At 40.2% G+C, this 20967-nt stretch overlaps 1 pseudogene; it reads left to right on the forward strand.

The window, feature by feature from the left end:
- Positions 1-713: 713 nt before the first annotated feature.
- Positions 714-20967, forward strand: part of LOC107699357 (calcium/calmodulin-dependent protein kinase type 1-like) — a 75310-nt pseudogene continuing 55056 nt past the window's right edge.

The raw sequence follows: 20967 nt of genomic DNA on the forward strand, positions 1-20967 counted from the left end.
TATTCATATTTATTTTAGAACTACAGTAACATCTGATTTCTCTCAACATGGGGACAGGAGAGCTGTCAATCAATAAATTGGTAAAAAAAAGTAACTTGCGTTACTTATTTGAAAAAGTAACTCAGATATTATCTTGTAAATTAAAAAGTAATGCGTTACTTTACTAGTTACTTGAAAAAAGTAATCTGATTACGTAACTCGCGTTACTTGTAATGCGTTACCCCCAACACTGGTAATAAATAAATGCATAAATACATAATGAAAGAAAGAAAGAAAGAAATGTTTCTTGATCAGCAAATCAGCATATTAGAATGATTTCTGAAAGATCATGTGACACTGAAGACTGGAGTAATGATGCTGAACATTCAGCTTTGCATCACAGGAATAAATTATATTTTATATAATAGCTATTTTACATTGTAAGAACATTACACAATATCACTGTTGTAACTGTAGCTGTACTTTTATATAAGCGGAAAGAGATCGAGGGAGAGAGATTTTCTTAAGCACATTTCCCCATCAGCACATCCTGAGCTCTGAGGAATATGGATATCAGATAATGCCAGCTATAAAAATCAAATTCTAGGAACACCGATTACGACAGACATAACCCCGCCCCCCTTACCTGAGAGTCAGCGATCTCTTTCATCTGATTGGCGCAGAGCAGCAGAGGCGCTGTGACGTCAGGGCGCGCTGAGACTGGGTCAGCCGGAGGAAGCAGCAGCGGCAGCAGTCAGATCTCCGCGAGACCAGTGCGAGCGCACCGCGTTCAGATTACAGCCAGAGACGCGCCTCTGCACCTCTGCACCCCTGCGATACACAGGTACCGACACCCACTGCATTTGAACGCTGTGTTTAACACGAAATGTTGAGGACAGGCGTGCATGATCAATAACTGCTGCATGCCATGCACTTGCAAATGCAGGCTAGTCCCACAGCTTAAGAGTTTACAGTCGGTTTTAGTTTGTATTAGCTGGTTGTCTCTACATGACTGTATGATGGGTTAGTTATCTCACTCAATCAGAGGATGTGGTCAACCACTCCTATAGGTCTTTGAATGCACTAAAACTTTGACAGCTGATGGTTTGATAGTATACAATGGATGGAGATGAGAAACAATATATATTTATATATCTATTTTTTATTTTACATTGTCATTATGATGCATCAGCTTCTTGCTTTCAGATATATTCAAAAATATATTTTTCTGTTTTTATTGAAAAACTGAAAACATATCCCTGCAGCATTTAATGATACTAAATTGCAAAAATGACTCTTTTGAACTTCCGCAACATTCTGACATCAGACTAGTGAACATTTCAGCAAATTATCAACTGTTTATCAGTCACTCAGTATTTGTTAGTGCCACTAACACTGATTTGATGTCAATCCATGTCATTCCACATTGACATCTTTACTGTAATGGTGTTCATAACTGTTATTATGACTTTGTCAGAATGTTTAATTCAGGCTGTTTCCTCAAAAGTGGCAGTTAAAAACCATCAAACCTGACCGCAAAACTACAACACATGAGTAAAATTGCTTAGCAAAGTGATGTATTTCATTTGACAAACATTTACAAAAAAAAAAGCCTTAAAGCAGCAAAAAATGGCCTGTTTAATTGTAAAGGTCGTGAGATTATTAAAAAAATAGGGATGCATTGATATAGATTTTTTTCTTTCCATTCTTTAGATATGGAAGCTGCTAACCAACATATCAGCAGATAAATCTAAATCTTGATATACATTTTTGTGAGCTTTATTAGAAAAACTAAAGGCTCATTGAATCCAAGCACTTCAAACTATATCAAACATATAATGTACAACTGCTTTAATTTAACAAATAAATAAACACCTTAGCTGTAGGAAGCAAATAAACTGAAAAAAAGAAACAACGTATTTTCTTTTTACAAGAAGTTGTAGCCCCCCCCACACTTCAAAATTATTGACCAAATATAGCCTACTTTGAAGCAGTTACAAATGCCTGACCTTTAAAATTCTTTGAATATCATATATAATTTTCATATCTGAGAGATAACACTAACATTACAAATGAACAATACCAGTATGACCTCCAATATATTGTGCATCCTAATACAAATGATCAATAACTTATGACTTTAGAGAAAAACTAAATAAATGTATTTCACAATCTCTTTAAAATATATGAAACTACACTTCAATGTATTTGACCATAAAAGGACAAAGCTTGCTTCTAATAGACTGAAAAAAATGCTTGATGTTTTAGTTTAATCAGTGTTATCTTATCTGAATATAGCATCTGTTTCTTTTAACCAGTCAGTCAAGTAGTTCCACATGTGTGCCCTTTCTCTTTCAGTCCATTAGCATTTATTTTCTGCATTCTTGTGATACTTCCTCCTCTTTGCCACAGCCAGTGTTGGCATTATTTAAAGCATTTTGGCTGTTTGATTTCCTCATTTGAACATTCTTAGGGATCAGACAGCCTGCCGGTTTTATAATAGCAATTAATAATCTCAGATGTTGTTGGTAACAGTCTATTATTTGACCAGTTGGTGTACTAGAATAGACCAAGCCTTTATCAGTCGTTGTGGGCTGCTCTGACAGTCAGAATGTGACTGTGATGTGCAGATAGACGCATTAATGTTAGGGCTGGTTACAAGCAGCATGCTTTGCAAAGCCCTCGTTTGTGCAGTCAGTTGTGCAGTTCTGTACTAGGCTGTAGAAGGAAATAAAGTCACAGTTATCACTGCATTATAAGTGTTCTAAAACAGTAACAAAGCGGCAGCTGAACTTCCCTGTGCTTTCCCGCGGCATTCACTTCCCTTTAGAGTCACGTCGAGCGCGCTGTGCTTTGACGGAGCTATTTGCACATTAATAAAAATAAACAAAATACAGCATTTTGTTATAAAGCAAGTCATATGCTGTAATTAAAAGCTGAACTTTGTATCTGTGTGCAAATAACATGTGGATCACACACTTGATGGGTTGTTTGTCGCAAGCAACCATATGGCATTTGTGTATCTGTAAGCATCTCATCCATGCTTAAAGAGACAGTGCAACCAACATGAAAATTCTGTCATCATTTTCTCACCCTTATGTCATTCCAAACCTGAATGACTTTCTTTCTTCTGTGGAAAACAAAAGTGGTTTTTGCTCATGCGGTGGAAGTCATGGGAGCCCAGTGACTTTCATTGTATGGGCAAAACATGTTAAAATATTCTTTGAAATATCATCTTTGTGTTCCTCACAAGAAAGTCATACAGGTTTTTGGATCAGCATGAGGTTCAGTCGGATTTCATGTTTGGGTGAAATAATTAAAATTCTGGCATTATTTTATTCTAGAGAATCTTTATGGGTATTGGCACACATACTTCACGATTCCATTCACACTTGATTCGATTCCAATCGTGATTCTGCCTGATTAATTTAAATATATATCAGATATAGTACATGTCAATATTTCATAGGGAAAATAATTTCTACCAACTAAAGCTGTAGGAACTGTACAGGGAGGGAACCAGTTTTTAGGGAACTGGTTTTCATGACAAAATTATTCAATCATACATTAAATAAGACATCACTAACAGTAAAAATATTGTACATATATATATACAGCAAATATTCTCTTGTTGTCTAACAAGCTATGGACATTGAACAGCAGTGAAGTTCTGAAACTGCCTCAAAAGAAAACATTAAATATGTTATAATCAAAATGAAGATCGATTAAAATTGATTAACAGGTGTTGTCAACCCAGCCCTATTTTGCAACAGATCATAAGTCTATTAAGCTCCACAAATAACAAACAAAAATAAATCAAGCACCATAAAATGAGTCCATACGGCTTTTGCACTGTATATTGAGATGCTATGTGTGAAGAACAGACCCACATTTGAGTCGTTATGAGCTTCCCCAATTTGGGGGTATGTTGATTCGTTTGATTTCTGGCGTAGTTCTAATAATCACTGACCAATGTTGATTTTGGAACCTTATAAACAGATAAAGCAAGTCATTATATAGCTTGTTTTCGCACATCCTGAAGTGGAGGCCTTTTTTTTAGGGTGAGAGAAGACTCGCTAAGGTTACCGCTGTGTGTATGTAAGCTCTATACTTCCTGAGTTTGAATTATGTTATGGTTAGATAGCTCACCTTAAAAGGGGAAGCGCAGTTTGTGGTCATAAACGCCCATGACAGACTCTATTAGCACGAATCATGAATCGTTCTGAGTGTGGTGTGACACTGTTCCGACCTGCTAAAGGTTTAGGTGTCACTCTGTATCTCTTCTGTCCTCTTCTGAGCAGCCATGGGAAACCAGTGAGTATCTCCATCGTCTGTCTGATGAATTCCACATTTTGAATGCTGCATGATGATCTAGATGGTAGCGTTGTGTATGGATGTGTCTGTTTTCAATCCTTCAAGCTTGCCTTTTGATTCTCCTTTCTATGTGGGTTAGTTCATAGCTCATCTACAATCTATTTCTTGACCTCTACTTGGTTCCACACTAACAAACGATGAATTGAAACCCTTTCTACCACTGGACCTGCATGCACAGTGATGCAAATACCTTTGTCATGATATATGGTGCCTATGTATACGACTCTTAAAACTTCTTGCCTGAGATTTGGGATGCCTTTAAATCTTTGGTGTATGTTCATATTTTGCTTGCCTGGGGAGTCTTGGATGAAGTTTAGTCTAACTCAGGGATGTGTCTGGATGCTCTGGTGATTCTCAATGAGAAAATGGGTTTGTCAATAGAGAGAATTGAATGTCTCCCATCTTCTTTGCATGTGTCCATGTTAGATGTCAGCCTGAGCATCACATTTAATTCCTGCACTCTTTCTTTGCTGTCTTTAGCTGTGTGGGGTTGTCATCTGTCTGGAATGCAGAAGTTTTAAGGATGTATACCATTTTTAAGAGAGATTTCCAGTATTTAAACCAAAAGTGTGATCGTAGCAATTATGAACCAGTTCATATTTCAATTATCATAGTAATGCAGCGTAGCGCTTTGAGAAATCAATATTTGTGGATTCAGTTTAGTTGTGCTGTGACATCAAGTATTTCCTAATACACTACATCCTGCGGTCTAGTGAGAAGTCTGATGTTACCCATTAAAAAAAGGGTTTAGTCTGTGTGGCTTTACATCCTAGTAGTGAATCCATATTAACACAGTGAACTAAAATACAGCCTGCAGTGGAAGTCTATGGGACAACATGCAATTAATATCCTATAAATGGCAATTGTAAGGAAATTTATTAATTTTTTTTTGTTTGTTTTTGGGTCAAAATTTTCCAGAAGAAGAATAAAAAATCATGCAAGATAAAGAAAATGTGTTACTCATGTTGGTTTATTGAGGCTTTTGAAAAAAAAAAAAAATTTTTTAAACCATTTTCATGAAAAAAAGTTTTTTTTTAATGACGTGTCATGTGGTGTAACCGTCAAATAAAAATAAGTTGGTTTGTGTACCATATGACAATTTACAACCTAAACTTGTAATGCCATAAAAAGGTCAAATTATCTGATCTTTCAAGAGACTTATTGATCATGAAGTCTTAATGGGTCCTCTCTTTGATATCATTTCACATTTTTATTTCCTGCATGTTTTCGCACATTGTGTGCGTCACATTGCTTTGTTGGTCGCACCACATTTTGCAAGAATTTCATTATTTTAATGAGGCTTTTTCTTCATTATCACATCAAGGTTAGGATCACTCTGACATATTTGACTTTATCAAAATTTGTATTCAGAAATGAAAAACCGTGCATTATAGAAGAAGTGTGTTCATTGTATGTATGAATAGCATCTTTAATGTATTTTTGCATAAAATAATAGGTCGAGATACAAACGAGCTTTGTATAAACTAAAGGTCTGATCTATTTTCTGTCAAATTACAGCATGTCACAGTTGCTGTCGTTATTAACTTACTAAACCCAGAACTATCTTTAATGTGTGCCAGGTTCAACTATGACTTTGAAGCAATTAAATTTTGATGCTAGCAAACGTTAAATGCTCAGATGTCTTATCAGTGTAACATGGCCGTGACATTACCCAATATTGCTACCTCATTTTGCACAACTTCTGTTTTAGGAAAGAGGAAATGTACTTTCTCCGATTAAGAAACAATTAAAAGAGGTTTACCGGAGAGACAGCCCTCCCTAAATGCACATATTTAAACAGTTTAGAGTGTTTACCCAAACTGTACGCCTAAACCAACCGAGATCCCACCACAGCTGCTCTAGTAGCTTGCCATTTGGATCCAGACGCACTGTGGATCGCCGGGTTCCCATGGAAACATTGTCATCATAAAGAAATAATACAGTAGACCACCAATTGTGTTTAAGTTAGAATAGACATAGCCAAAAACAGCACAGTAGACCATTATGATTGACATTAGATGAAATGGTTTGGCATGAACTATCTCCCTGAGTTGATGTGACAACTTTTAGCACGAAGAATATAGACAAAGCAGACACAACAAACCCCCACCCAACAAGTCGTGAGTCTCTCCTGAAAGTGATTGCTGAAGATTGCAGACCTGCTGGGCGACCGAATGTGGGTCAAAGATGTTAAGATGTCTGCATCAAAAGAAATTTACAAAAGTGATTTTATGTCAATAGAAAGCACATTAAATGTAAGTAAAGTGTCTACTTTTAAGGTTTCAAATAAGTTTTTGGAGAATAAAATGTCAAAATGTGGTTGAAATAATGTTACATTGTCATTCAGTGTAACACAAGATTTAAGTAAAAATTCAAACAACATGCTTATTCTGACTTGTAAGCCTACTTATTAAAATATATAAAAGAATAAGGGAGCATATTACATTTTATTGTGTTTTAAATGAGTAAAAAAATTTTATTGAAAAAATGGGCCGAACCTAGGATAGTGGCACATTTTAAAAATGTAAAATTACAACTAGTTAGTATTTGGGGTGAAAGTAATTAGTCTTTTAATATGTCATAAATTGATTTTTGTTGTAAATATGGCTGACAAGATTGTTACACTGAATGACATTTTAGTGGGTTTCTTCTGTAAATCAGGGAAACATGTATGATATTTGCTCAGAAAAACAAAAACAAAATAGCAATTAAATTAAACAGAAAACTTTTTTTTTAAATTTGAAAAAACAACAATTTAAAGCAGTATTACACTTATTGTTTTTATGCTTAAACCCTTTTTCCTCTTTGACCCATGTGCAAAGCTGCGTAAATGTTATTTTGGTATTGATCTTAGGATATCCCTGCGGCTGCGTGGAGTGAAAGTAACATTCACATCTCATAAGCTGTTTCTCGTGAATCGTGCTGTTGAAAATCAAATGGCAAAACTCTATTTAAAGATTTACAAAGTCACGCATTTTAGGTTTTGTTATGAAAGCCATGCAATATTTCGGTAACACTTTATTTTAAGGTTTCACATTTTACATGCACTATTATAATAACAATTTATTATGCATAATTACATGCAAGTAACCCTAAGCCAAACCCCTATCCTAATCCTAACCATATAGTAAGTACATGTAGTTAATTAATATTACTCAGTACTTAAATGTATAATTACATAGTAACAAGGACACCTTAAAATAAAGCGTAACCGATATTTCTACTTGTAATATTCCAGAGCTATTACATTGTATCTTTTCAGTGTAATATTGTAAATTTGAGGGATGCACCAATATTAAATTCTGGCCAATGCAATAAACCACTAATTATGTTCATGTTATGGTGATATAGTGATTTAATACATTATAAAATTGTCAAATTATAAAAACCTACTAAATGCTATATTCTACAACATTTACAATCACAACATTATAATGTTCAGTATGAAAATTGCATATTGATTTTGAGATTTACTGAAGATTACATTTATGAGTGTTATAAATTTAATAGTGTTTTTAAATGTCTAATGTGTTTAGTTTTTAATACAGTTTCCGATACTGATATTTAATGCTGATTGGTCAATATAAGCCATTCAATATTGCATATATAATTATAGCTGAAAGTTTTGCTGGGTGTCTGCTGTGTTCCATCACACAGAACGTTTTTTTCTCTCTCTCTGTAAAAACATGGACATGTTTGAGACTCCATTCTAAAAGCACCACGCTCACGTTAAAACACTTCAACTTAAAAAAAAAAAAAAGAGAAAAAAAAAAAAAAAAACTGGTCTTTAAACATTGCAGGTTTTTTTTCATTCAACGACTCTGTATTGCATTTTTAAGCACAAAAAAACGTTTTCTGCATGAATGGCCCCTAACGGTGTCCTTTAGCCATTTTTGTCCAGGTGGAAGCTTTGATCAGGTATAGAACAGGTAAGTAGCAGGTAAATTAGTTTTTCTTAGTGTCTTGAATTAAGACATACAATCATTAGTTTCCACTATGCGTAACCAGCTAAGAATTAAACTTTTTCTTTGTATGTGCAGTACAAACTAACAACCTATAAAAGAAAAAACCATGTGGAAACACAAGTGTTGCAAGATTCTTTAAGTAGCTGCGGCTGACTGAGCTTAGTTTACACTCTCATGTCTCACTGAAGACTGAGCTAAATAAAACACGCCTGGGTTATAGAAGTGTGTAGTTGTCAGAACCCTTGCTTTGAAATACTCAAGGAAAAACAGACAGATGCGGAGCACTTGCTTTGACATGATGGTGTCTTAATACTGATCAGTTTACACATAGTAAAAGTTCTTAAAGGTGGGGTAAGCGATTTTTCAAAAACGCTTAAGAAAACTGATTCGGGCCGAATAGCAAAACAAACTTGTAGCCAATCAGCAGTAAGGGGCGTGTCTACTCATGATGTGGAGGAGAGAGCGTTCAGTGCACAGGATGGACATTAGCAAGCCGAGCGACAGAAAGATAGAGATGGCGGATAAAAAACAAAAGAGGAAAACGTCTGCGGAACAAAAGAAGGCTTAAGGCAATAAGGCAAGAAGTCGGACCCGTGTAAATATCTGATCAGCTTTCCAGCGCTGGAGAGAACTCAAGGAGCGGAAGGCCTGCGATCGGACGCCGAGGTTGCTTTGTTTCTTCTCGATAGGTGAGTAACACTGTGTCTGCGCAAGACACATCATGTGTCTTAAGGTGACACTTGTAGCTAAATGATACTGCAGTCATGTAAACCTGAATATTTCCACATGGTGAGGTCAAAGTCCAAGTGAATTGCCCTATAGGTCAAAGTTTTTAGAAATTCAGCTGAAGCCGAGTTCGTTTCTGGGAAATTTCATGTCACAAAATGTAAGATTTGGCCTGAAAAATCTGTAGGATTGTGTTGCATAGCATAGTAATTGAATGGTTTCCTCTTCTTCTCTCAGTTTATCCAACATTGACCGTAGCAAAATGCCATTGGGAGAGGATGGACACTCTTGGAAAAAGAAAATGTCGAGCATCAAGGACATCTATGACTTTAAAGAGGTTTTGGGAACGTAAGTATAAGAACATTTTACTTCCAACTCAGCATCTACAAAGCTACCGCTGATGTTTGCATTTGAGCTGATGGCGGTTGTTTCTTCCTGACATTAATCAGCTTGTCTGAATTGAATTGTGTTACAATTTTGTGCTGAGGACTTTTTTGTGTTGACCTATGCGGACATGGCACTTCTCTTTTGTTCCAAGTTAAACGATCATAACATTTGCCAATCAAGAAAGCAAGCTTTTAATGGACTTTTAATAGGGAACATTCAGTATTTAGTACTCAGCCCACTCTGCGAATCAGATTACATTAGGAAATTATCCAATCATAACATAGCTCATTTACGAATAGAGGTGTTAAAGGTATAGTAGCAAAAACGGTCTGTTTTATTCAGAGTATTTTTTTGATGCAAGAAGCCTTGACTAATATTACTTCAGAGAAAAAAGCTATAAATGTCTATAATAAGACTCTCTTAAAACAAACCAGATATTCTCAATTTGACAAGCAGCAACAAAATTCCCACAACTGCTCATATGTTGCTGTCATTCTGATATGAAACTGTCCAGGCCATTTTACAAAAAGTGCTTATTAATGCAAAGAAGCTTTCTTAGATATCCATTTTTCTGGTTCTGATCCCACTTACTGTTTTGTTTCTTTAGCTATTTTTTAAATGATTTGTTTAGCACTTTTGAAAAAAAACAAACAAACAAAAAAAACCTCCATCCTGCACATTTGGTCCTAACTCCTAAATAAAAGCAATATTATTTTCTATATGTATCGTTAGCTACTCATTGTCATTGACACATGAACAACAGTCAATAATTATAATCTTTTGAAGTGCACGACATTAAGTACACATACAATTTTTTGTCCATTTTGTGTTGGACTTAATTAAATGAATTGTGGTTCAGTGAGCAAAGAACCATTTGAGTTATTCAGTTGAATGAGACTAATTCCTGAGTCATTGTCTGTTTTTTTGTTTTCGTTTCATTTTATTAATTCAAACTGCATGTAATTTTTGTTCTGGTACTGTAGATTCAGTAGCGGTGCAACACTTCTCCCAAAACACTGTCAGAGTATTTTAGTATAATTTTCCATCTACAGCAACAAAAAAATACGGAAGTTTTTTTTTTTTCTGAACCAGTTCTAAACAGGAACCAGTGCTCAGTTCCAAACCCTAGTCATTCATTAAACACTTCCACATGCTTTACTCGAAGCCTGGGGGCCATTGTAAGGACTGATTTTTAGGGCTTGTTTAGTTTTCGGGCGTGCAAGTTGACCCTTGACCTCTTCTCATACAGTGAAAGGAGTGGGAATATTCAGGGCCCGTATCCCAAGCCTGGATTCAGTGCACACAGCAATGTTATTGGAAACTTCTGTGAGCTCATGTCTGCAGCGAGAGTAACAGAGAGAAGGGGAAATTATGCTTTCATTTATTTAACTAGAGTTGGTCTAGAGTTCTCTGCTGTAAATACTGTAGGTTTAATGAGAACACAGAAAGACATGTAATGTTTTAAACAGTCCTTAAAGTCTTAATCCCAGCAAGATTTTCTTTCTCAAATCTCACAATTTCAATATTAGCCAAACTCTGTTCTTAAGGTCAGCTTTGTATGTTGTCCAGGCTTGTTTGGGGATAGATCAACAGCTCTACATCGTTCAACTGCGAGTTCACCGTGGGTTGGTTGTCTTGGCAACAAGAGGAGACACTTTCCATATGGACTATAACTGTTGCTATGGAAACAAAGTTTTTATTTTCTATTAATAATCTGGTGGGTAAATGTGTAAGCATCAAGAGCCTCAATGTTCAGTCTAGTGGAAAAGATTTTTGGGGTATTTTGTCCAGTCGTGATGGTCTGCTGAATTTTCTTCAGGCTTCCCCGTGTGACTTTGTGTTGCAGTGGACGCTCACCGCTTTGAGGGGCAGTGTGTAGCTCCTCATCAAATCCAGGACTAAGCAAACTCTTTAAATAGCCAGTCTCATAAAATCTAACTCATAAACTGGAGAAGATGTCAATATAATGTCAAACCAGGGCTCGCAAAATCGCTAGCCCGACGTCCCGGGGCTATTGTGTTTTCCAGTCGGGCTACCAAAATATATAACTGCCCAGCCCGACGGGCTATCTTGAATAGTGATATAAAATCCCTTCCTTGATTCGCGTTGTTCACTCACTTGTAGGGGTGAAACGGATCATAGTTTATCATTTACACGTGTTTCTAAGTCTTACCAATTTAAACATTCAAGCGTTTTAAAGGGGTCATATGATACGATTTCAATTTTCCCTTTCTCTTTGGAGTGTTACAAGCTCTTGGTGCATAAAGAAGATCTGTAAAGTTGCAAAGACTAAAGTCTCAAATCCAAAGAGATATTCTTCACTCAAGCCGGCCTCCGCTCACTCTAGGCTGCCGTGTGTGACGCTGTTTTGTTGTGAAAGCGAACTAGACTAGAAACTCCATGTACACGACTAGAAATCAGTGGTTAAGTTGTATTTACAACACTGTTGTCCAGCGCATTTTATGGAGGACTGTTTCCTGAAACAGAATTGATTCCTTTTTCGCTTGAACGGACACACGCAAAATTATCTCAAAATAACTATATCGGCAAGTATTTTCATGTCTCTAACAGTGGAGAAAGAAATTGCACGTGCATGTAAATGTGCAGTATTTCTGAAAAAAAAAGAAAAAAAAATGTTTTTTATTTTTTTATTTTTTTATAAAATCAATTATTTGGAGATGCTTTTGATTATTAAAATTTAATGGAACCATTAAAATGGAATCCAGAAAATAATGGAAAACAGAATTTGGTAAAGATAAATCTGTAAAACTAAATTAATTAGACAGGCTTTTTGATTAATAAAATTGAATTTAACCATTAAAACGGAGTATAGAAAAATGAAAATGGAAAAAAAAATGAATTTGGAAATAAAATGGATTTTATAGGGCCCTATAATTATAATTAATTTTTTTGTGGTAATAAAAATAGATGTAAGTGAACAATAGCCTTTAAAATTACTTAAAATACATAATAGCAATGAGGCAATAATAATTAGTTAAAATAAAGTATCAAAAGCAAGAAATCATATGGTTGGAACTACTGTGAACGGAGCCGCTGTGTGACGCAACACCTACACACGCGTACTTAACCTACACACATGTAAATAATTAAAGCGCATATACTGTACTAGAACTGCATCGCATATAATTATTTAATTAAATCATAGCGTTTGTGAATTCACAATTATGCTTAATTATGATTTTTAAATGGGTTTAATATGAAGTCGAGGATTTTAAAAAATCCTTTGTGATTTTGTGAGAAAATAAATTGTGAGAAAATTGTATTGTGAAATCAGTATCGTGAATAATTTCACATCGTGAGTTGAGTGAATCGTTACATCCCTATATGCTACTAGTTTTTGCTGTGGTATCGAAGTAGTAAATTGTTCTTTAAATAATAAGTGTTACTTCAATAACAAATAACCATATTTTTTTTGCTCATCTGAAAAATGATCCGATCTGTGACTCAAAATGTGATATGATAATGTAATATAATCCGAACCGTGAGATTTGTGATCTGTTGCACCCCTACTCTCTTGACTTGTTATTTGAAGAAAAAATCCAATATCTTTTATTCGGGCTAGTTAAATTCATTTTTGGGCTACCAAAATCTGAAGAATGCCTGCCCGAAGGGCTACCAGGGATCTTGAAATTTTGCGAGCTCTGCAAACTGTTAATGTGCTTCACTAAAACTGCTATTGAGTAAGTGTGAGGCTCAGGAAATGTAAACTGATGCAAAAACCAAAGCCATTTCCTTTGGCGTGGAGTCATCAAAGCCTCCTGTAAAAACCAACTTAGGACCATCTGTACCAAGCTTGTAGAACATTTTGGACCAGCAATAAACCAAAGTTGTGGTTAAGCTGGATTTATGAACATGGGCCATCTAGATACACGCTAAAATGCTCTAAAACACAGACAGCATCATCTTAAGATGAATTTTCCAGCAGGCAATTGAGTCATTCTATAGATACATGATCAGGATCAGTAATATGGATGCAGTAATACAGTAAAATGTTTGTAGTAATTTCATGCAATTCACCCTTTTTAACTTTTGTTGAAGCAGTTTCACAGTAGGTTCTCCCTTATTTTTTTGTTCAGCAGACCATAAAATAAACAGAAAATCCCATGGACCTAAGGCCTGTTTACATCAAAAATGATAACAACAAGTATAACTATAATTATATTAACGTCCACACCAATGGACGATAACGTTTTGTTTACTTCAAGCTCGCGATACAGTCATGATATCATTTGCTTTAAATGGATTGTGTGTAAATCCGATTGTTTTTATCGCTCATTAGCTGAAAAAATTGTTCTGAAAATGATTCCAACAATATCGTTACTCTGCGCAGTCATCGTTATAGTTGTGGTGTGGATGTCCCTATTCTCGTAAAATTAGAACGACTGTTAACATTTTATAGGTGTAGTTATCGTCATTGGTGTCAACAGCCCTTTGCACTGAAGGAGGAACCTGAGCCAAAAGTCATAGATACTACTTGGTCAGTAAGCAGTCACCCAAAACACATTAGCAGCTGAAACCACTAAGATCTAGTCCTGATGTCTGTGGTGGTTTCTCCACATCTCTTATATTTGAGGACTTGATTCCAAACTCTTCTATGGCCCTATGCCTTAGATGTTTGTCTGTAAAGCATATGGTTTTACGTGCTTATGCTATCATACAGTACATTACAGATATATTTCAGTATGTTACGGATATATTACAGTATTCCTGGTGTATTTGGATTCTCGTGAAAGCGCTGTTTGCTGTTGGCTCTGTTTGCATCCAAGAGCAACAGACAGTTTATTTAGCTTTTGGGCGGACGCTGTTTGTTCCATTCTGTTTTAACAGTTGTTGATGTACTCAGCACTGAAAACTGTCATGCTTCTTCACCCCCACCCAATCCCTCATGCCCCCGCGCTCATGTAGTTATTCTACAAACTCAGTTTATCAACACCATAATGACTTCCTAGAGTAAATGTTTGACTAAGTGACTCCTATGGACACTCTTTCAGGTTAAACAGACTGTTTTTTGAGGACATCATTAAGAGGGTTGTGTAATCTTCGTTAAGTACACATAATTGACCTATCGGTAATCCCCTCCCCTCGAATGTAGATGAGCCAATGGCAGTCGAGTATCAGGGGAGCGGAACTCAGACATCTTTAGGTTTCAGCGCCATAGAGAAACATTGGAAGATCCGAAGCTCGCATCGGTTTAATGATGTTTATGCTACAAAAATGGAAAAACGATGTGCCTAGGGTACTTGTAACACTACATCATTAAGAGGGTTGTGTAATCTTCGGTAAGTACACATAATTGACCTATCGGTAATCCCCTCCCCTCGAATGCAGATGAGCCAATGGCAGTCGAGTATCAGGGGAGCGGAACTCAGACATCTTTAGGTTTCAGCGCCATAGAGAAACATTGGAAGATTTGAAGCTTTCATCGGTTTGATGGTGTTTATGCTACAAAAATGGAAAAACGATGTCCCTAGGGTACTTGTAACACTAATTCCAGGTATCCTGAGAGGATAGGCCAGTGTTTCCCATTCATTAACTAGACTGTGGCGCCCGCCACAGTTTCATAAACCGAAGATATATTTATACTTCTCATATAACATAAAAGTTCTTTAATGTTGTGTTTCACGCCATTGTTTTGCAAGTAACCGTCAAACGAATTAAAACCGAAAGCGTAATATGACTTATCAAGTCTGTTTGTGCTGCTTGTTTCAAAGTGAAGCGCACACTTTGCGCACGTGATCGGCTCCTGATCCGCTTCAGCAAGGTATCTCTGGCTAAAACTAGCTAACGTTAGCGTTAAAGTTAGTGAGTCCATGCTAATGTACAAACCTTAATAGTGAACTGTTCTCAAGTTATGTACCATGCAGTGAAAGTCAAAATAAACGAAGGTCTATATTAGAGTGCCTCTCCATATTAATCTGGTTAAATGTAAATTAATTTTATCTTACTCTGCAGTATATGAACGGTGTTGATCCGGGATGTTGTCATTGCGATCGTGACGACCGTAACATAATTCTCCCGTTTGTATTGTGATCTGTATTTTTACATATATATTTTAATATCTTTTATATATCCCTCCACAGGGCCTTTCGCACCGCTTTAGTTCCAGAACTAAATGTACAGTACCAAAGTACTGGGACGATTTTGCGCGAACTATTTCCCAGTACCATTTAACCCTTTCGCACGTGAGTTTAAAATATTCTAGCTGAGCCCCCAGCGTGAGTTTTTTTAGGCGACCATTATTTTTTAAATATATCGCCTTATTGTTTCCATGGCGACGCGTCATGCTTGTCATTGGCCAATCAATGTCTACTTACGTCACGATTAGATTAGAAAACGCCAAAAAGTGGGTAGTTCCACTATTAGTTCTGGTACTATGAAAAGGTTCCGCGGTGCGAAAGGCCCTCATGGCATATTTAAGTCCCACTTAAAGGTCCATCTGTGTCCCAAATTTAACAAAACCACCTCGGAAGAAGATTTTCACTGACAGCTGTCATTGTAAGATAGTGAGCAACTCTGTTTGTTTGTCCGAGTGAGCAACAGTAACTAAGGGGGTGGGGATTACTGATAGGTCAATTGCGATGCTTAGCAAATGTACATTAGACTTAAATTCTTGCATGTATGTATGTTTTTCAGAGTTTCTGAATACAGTTTTTCCAACTGTAGCACATTCTTGTCTTTTTAGTGTGCTTATACTGTGCGAATTGAGCAAGGTCAACTTATAACCTATAAATTCTAAAGATCATTTACAACTGTCAAATGTAAGTAATAGACTTACAATTTTAATAGACTTACAAAATTTTAATAAACAAAGTGGAGTGCATTTAAAACATTTAATGCACACAGCTAGTCATGCATTATCCCGCTTATACCATGGTCATTTGCCAGCATTGACAAGTTAAAGTTGGGTTAAGGTTATTTTCGCCTGTTACAGAGCACATTTATTTCAATTAATGATTCATGACTCTTTAATTAAAGGGATAGTTCACCCAAAAATGAAAATTATGTCATTAATTACTCACACTTATGTCGTTCCAAACCCGTAAGACCTTCGTTCATCTTCAGAACACAAATTAAGATATTTTTGATGGAATCTGAGAGCTCTCTGACCCTCCATAGACAGCAACGTACGCAACTGTAATGTCCCCAGATCCAGAAACGTAGTAAGGACATTGGTAAAACAGTCCTTGTGACATCAGTGGCTCAACTTCAGTTTTGCGAAGCTACAAGAATACTTTTTGAGCGCAAAGAAAACACGTAACCTCGGTTCCCTGAGATAAGGGAATGAGCGTTGTGTATGGGGAAAACTCCTGTTTTACTCTGTACTGAAGCCTGATTTGTTCAGGTTTGTGTAGCTGCACAAACCAATGGCACTTTAGCCCGCCAGAAAGGGTGGAGCCGACCTGTATATAAGCGCCTGGCAGTCCTTTATTGTGGCCTACAAAGCAAACGAATAACTGCTCTGTCTGCCTAAACAGGCTAGAGTGCTCCAGGTATACTCTCAGAGCCCTCACTGGGCAGAGCATGTTTGGACCCTGCTCACCATCTGTAACGGGGAGCGCCAATAGGGAGATCACCTGAGCTTGAATGGAATTGAGAGCACCTTAGGAACATAACCATGTCTTGGTTTTAGGACCTTACAGTCATTAGGCCCAAACTCAAGACACGAGGCGCTGATCGACAGCCTGGGCTACAACAGTGCTCCCAGATGGCGAAACGCTTCCCCTTCCCGAAGCGTCAAGGTCCCCGCCCACGAGTTGTGCTGGACCCCGAGCCGCCTAAGCCGTCCTGATGCGCCAGAGAGAAAGAGGAGGGGCTCTGTTCTCGCCTCGGCCGGAACGCCCCCCGAAAAACAGCTTGCTTTCATTCTCCATCCCTCCGAGCACCTCTGAGCAATGGAGTTTCATTTCCAGTGGGTCACGCCCTGCAGGTGCAGCGCGTACCCAAATGTTTTACCGCTGTGATAGCGGACCCACATACAATAAAGAGCAAAATTCCACGGCACAGTCTGAGGGCGAAGAGGATTCAGCCTCCGTGCACCCTTCAGGAACTTAACGATCAGGTCGTTCCTGCCGATTGAATGGCCAGCTTCGAGAGAATGGTTTGCTGCGATAGCTGGCAGATATACTTTGAGCATGGAGGGGGCACACCCCTTACCCAGCAGCTCTTGCAAAAAGGTTAGCACGTCGGACACGTTACATGATATCGGGTCCAAACCCCGTGCAGAACACCAGATAAGGAAGACCGACCATTTTTGGCTGTAAAGCCGTCTTGTCGACGGCGCTCTCTCCTCCAAAATGGTATTGTTCACTCTCGCTGGGAGCTGATTAAGGCCCCGTTGAGGCACCATACATGAAGGCTCCACAGCTCCGGCCGGGGATGCCAAATCATGCCTTTCGCCTGTGAGAGAAGGTTCCTCCTCAGCAAAATGGGCCACAGGGCTGCTGCTGAGAGCTTCACTAGCTCCGGGAACCAGGCCTGGTTCCTCCAGAGCGGGGCCACTAGGAGGAGAGAGCACTTGGTCTCCCTAACCCGCCAGACAACCTGAGGAATCAGGGCGATCGGGGGAAAAGCGTATAGGCGAGCACTGGGACAATCGTGGGCCAGAGCATCTCGCTGTATCGAAAAATATGTTGGGCAGTATGAGTTGTCTTCTGAGGCAAAGAGGTCGACCTCTGCCCTCCCGAAGACTGACCAGATCTCTTGAACCATTTGAGGGTGTAGCGCCCATTTGCCCGGGGCTACCTTGCCTCTGGACAGCATGTCTGCGCCAAGGTTCAAACTGCCCGGCACATGAACCGCCCTTAGCGAGGGGAGTTCTTTGTGTGCCCAAAAGAGGAGGCGACGATCCATCCTGCAAAGAGTGTGTGACCTGAGATCGCCTTGGTGATTGATATAAGCCACCACCGTCATGCTGTCTGACCGGACCAAGACGTGGTGCCCTTTCAAGGCTGGAAGGAAGGTTTTTAGGGCTAAGAAAACCGCCAACATTTCTAGGCAGTTGATATGCAGGCGTTGCTCTGGGGCTGACCAGGAGCCGAACGCCAGATTGCCCTCCAACAGAGCGCCCCAACCTGAGTTGGAAGCGTCAGTCTTGACTACCTTCCTTCTGGAGGTCATGCCTAACCTCATTCCTGTTTGGAACAGGTGAGAGGTCGTCCAGGGGGCCACAGCCTTGATACAGCGGTGGTCTACCCTGACAGGAAACTGCCCCAGGCACCAGGCGTGGGGTGGAACGCGGGCTTTGAGCTTGAACTGAAGGGGCCGCATGTGAAGCAGGCCCAGAGGAATCACAGACGAAGCGGCCGACATGAGGCTGAGCATCCTCTGGAAAACCCTGAAGTGACGCGAGGAATCACAGAGGCAGCGGCGCCATAAGGCCAAGCAACCTTTGAAAAACCTTTAGTGGGTGTGTCGTCCCCGGTTTGAGAGACGCCGCCAATCGCTGAATAGTCAGGGATCGTTCCAGCGTAACCCATGCCCTCATTTGGGCGGAGTCTAAAATTGTTCCCAGAAAGACCGCTCGCTGCCTGGGTAACAACTGACTCTAGAGCGGGTTGATGATCAACCCAAGGCGCTCCAAGTGGCTGAGTAACAGCTCTCTGTGAGCAGCCAACTCCCATTCTGACCTGGCTAGAACCAGCCAATCGTCGAGGTAGTTCAAAACACGGATTCCCATCTGTCTCAGAGGGGAAAGAGCCGCGTCTACGCACTTCATGAAAGTGTGCGGGGCCAGAGACAAGCCAAACGGAAGGACTGTGTACTGATAGGCCACTCCCTCGAACGCGAATCTCAAAAACGATCTGTGATGGGGGGCTATGTGAATGTGAAAGTATGCATATTTCAGATCCACAGTCAAAAACCAGTCCTTGGGGCAAATGTGCGCGAGGATCTGTTTTATAGTTAACATCTTGAACGACCGGCGCATAAGCGAGGGGTTCAGACGCCTGAGATCCAGAATGGGTCTGAACCCGCCATCTTTCTTTGGGACGAGGAAGTAGTGGCTGTAAAAGCCTGACTTGCTGTTCGCTGGGGCATTATTTCCACAGTGCCTTTTGCAAGCAACGTCTGCACCTCCTGTCGGAGAACGAGTGCTTCGTTGTCCGGAGCAGAAGTTTGAATGTATGTGGGTCTGCTATCACAGCGGTAAAACATTCGGGTACGTGCTGCACCTGCAGGACGTGACCCACTGGAAACGGAACTCCATTGCTCAGAGGTGCTCAGAGGGATGGAGAATGAAAGCGAGCTGTTTTTCAGGGCGTTCCGGCCGAGGCAAGAACAGAGCCCCTCCTCCTTCTCTCTGGCACATTAGGACGGCTTAGGCGGCTTGGGGTCCAGCACAACTCGTAGGCGGGGACCTTGATGCTTCGGGAAGGGGAAGCGTTTCGCTGTCCGGGAGTGCTGTTGCAGCACAGGCTCAGATTTGCGTTGGGGCTGAGGCTGCGCTGGCTTTGCAGGCTGAGTGGCGAGGTTCTTCTGGCGGCTCGCAGCCGCTGGGCCAGAGCGCTTGGGGAAGAAGTGACGCAGCACCTGCGACGTCTTCTGAGCCTCCAAAAACCTCTCTGCAAACCCATCCACAGCGGGGCCAAACAGACCTTTCAGCGAGACCAGTGAGTCGAGGAAGGCCATTTTCTCAGTGTCCCTGATCTCAGTGAGGTTCAACCATAGGTGGCGCTCCAGCACCACCAGACTGGCCATAGTCTTGCCGATCGCCTGCGCCGTTGCTTTCGTGGCGTGCAGAGCCAGATCTGTCGCTGTGCGCAGCTCTTTGAAAGCCTCCTGGTGTTCTTGGCCAGACTCGTCCATGAGAAGCTTGGCTTGAAACACCTGGAGAACCGCCATTGTATGCAGCGCCGAACTGTCTTTGGCCGGCCGCTGCATAAGCCCTGTTGGTGAGTGCCGAGGTGGTCCTGCAGGGCTTAGAGGGATGCACTGCATGGGCTTTCAATGCGAGGGCAGATGGCGGGCACAGATGAGCAGCAACCGCTTCCTCCAGAGGGGGGAGCTTGCTGTATCCCTTGTCGTCAGCGCCATCAACGGTGGTGAAAGCTGCTGCTGTAGAGGGATTTACCTGGGCCGAGTAGGGGGCGCGCCACGTCTTGGTGAGCTCGTCATGAACCGCAGGCAAGAACGGGGCGGGGTGTTGGCGACAGGATTGTTGACGGCTTCCCAGCAGGTACCACTCGTCCAACAGGCCGTGGGCAGGCTTTTCCGGAGCCGACCACTCAAGGCCCAGATCCTCCACCGCTTTCGACAGGACACGAATGAGTTTGGCGTCCGGCTTCGGCCTCTGATCTTGAGAGGGGGGAGGGACTCTGGGCTCATCGCCGGAATTTCCCCACTCTTCCGTATCAGACGCCGCCAAGGACATGGAGTCGTCGGCAATAACGTCCTCGCTGATAACGTCTTCTTCAGACGCGCCGAATGAAACCAAGAGGGGCATTGGTCATCCTGTGTTGAAGCACACCGGCGAGGCGAGAGGACGAGGTGAGGGTGGGGCATGCTGACGTTGAGCCGA

The sequence above is a fragment of the Sinocyclocheilus anshuiensis genome, unplaced genomic scaffold (genome assembly GCF_001515605.1).
Source record: "Sinocyclocheilus anshuiensis isolate Anshui unplaced genomic scaffold, SAMN03320099.WGS_v1.1 scaffold42, whole genome shotgun sequence".
NCBI classification, from domain to species: Eukaryota; Metazoa; Chordata; class Actinopteri; order Cypriniformes; family Cyprinidae; genus Sinocyclocheilus; species Sinocyclocheilus anshuiensis.